Source organism: Condylura cristata, unplaced genomic scaffold, assembly GCF_000260355.1.
Source record: "Condylura cristata isolate star-nosed mole 26May11 unplaced genomic scaffold, ConCri1.0 scaffold00068, whole genome shotgun sequence".
NCBI lineage: Eukaryota > Metazoa > Chordata > Mammalia > Eulipotyphla > Talpidae > Condylura > Condylura cristata.
In genome coordinates, this window is record NW_004567169.1 from 312,713 (window position 1) to 314,268 (window position 1,556).

Sequence of the window (1,556 nt, forward strand, 5' to 3'; positions counted from 1 at the left end):
GCTCTGTCAGGCTCAAGGCTGAGGACACCTCGCCTCGGCCCCTCTGGCTCCCGCCCGCCTCCCAGGGACCCCGACGCCCAGACCGGCCCTGGGCCCACATCCCGGCGGCGCCTCGCTCCGTGTCCCGCGGCAGCAGCCGGCCTCACGCCCTCACCTGCCTGTGGCGGTGGACATCGGCCGCGGCCTGGCCCGAGGGGCCCCGGGCCGGGGCACCCTGGGTCCTTCGGGCACTGGGCACGGGCCACCCCTGCCCCGGCGCGGCCCCGCCCATGTGAAAAGCCGCTTGGCTCTGTCAGGCTCAAGGCTGAGGACACCTCGCCCAGGCCGTGGCCCGCAGCCGGGGGTGACCCTGCCTGCCCATCGGGGGCCCCGGGGCTCAGGCGGCGAGGGGTCCCTGCCGACCCCTCCAGCCGCTCTCCCTGCCTGAGGGCCCCCGGGGCCACCCCCGGCTCACTGAGCCCCAGCCCTGCTCGCAGGCCACGCCTGGTCTCTGCCCCTCCGGGCGCGTCTCCTGCCCACAGGCCGGGGCTGCAGACCTCGGCCTCCCTGGCGGCAGTTGTCTGGTCCACTGCCCAGGAGGGACCCCAGGCGGCAGACCCCGCGCCCCGCTGCCCCCACAGGAGTGGGGCTCGGTGGACCGCCTGCTCTGCTCCCCGCTCTGTGTCTGGGGTGCCCCGCACCCCACCGGCACCTCTGCCTGCACCTCTTGGGTAAACAAACACTCTGTGAAGACAAAGAGGAGCGGCCTTCCCTCCGATGGATTACTGACTTACAGTCCTTTGTAAACAGCTCCGATTACCCAGTGGCCCCCCCCTGGTCTGAGAGAGGCTCCAGCCCTGAGGCGCTGCACCCCCACGGTTGAAGACCAAATTCCACGGATTCCAGCGGGAGAGGAGAGGAGCCACCTCCAGCCGGCTGCCCTGGGGGCGCCCTGAGGCCCAGGCCCAGGAGCTGAGACTGCAGGGACAGGCTCGCCTGGGCTGCGTCTGCTGTGCAGCTGGGGGGGCCCGAGGGCCTCAGGGTGGGCCTGGCCTCCGTCCGCTGGCTCCGGGCAGAGCAGGAAGGGAGGGACCCCAAGAAACGAGCTCAGTCGTGTGCATACGGGGCGCTGGTCCCCCAGACCCTTCTCGAGCCCCGGCTCCCCTCCTATCGAGACGTCCAGGGTCAGCCAGAAGCACCTCGCAAGCCCCACCCTTCCCGGGGTGACCACCTCCCTCTCTGCGGGTTCAGAGGCTGCTGCGGGCTTTGACCGCCACGGAACACGGAACCGCAGGTGACACGCAAGGTGGCCGAGCAGGCGCTTGGGGGCGCAGGCCCCCAGGGCACCTTCTGGCGGACGTGGTCCAGGCGCGGGCAAGGTTCGGTGTCTGTGTCTCCTTGGCACCGGCTGAGGGCCCTGGGCAGGCCCCGCGCCACCAGGCTGAGCACGGCAGCCGAAGCCTCAGGGTGGGCGCCACACGGGGCCTGGCCTGGGAGGGGTGGCCGAAGGTGGGGGGCGTCCCTAGGGGCGCGGGGGCACCCGCAGGGCAGAGGCGGCTCCAGGGCGCCCAGCCCCG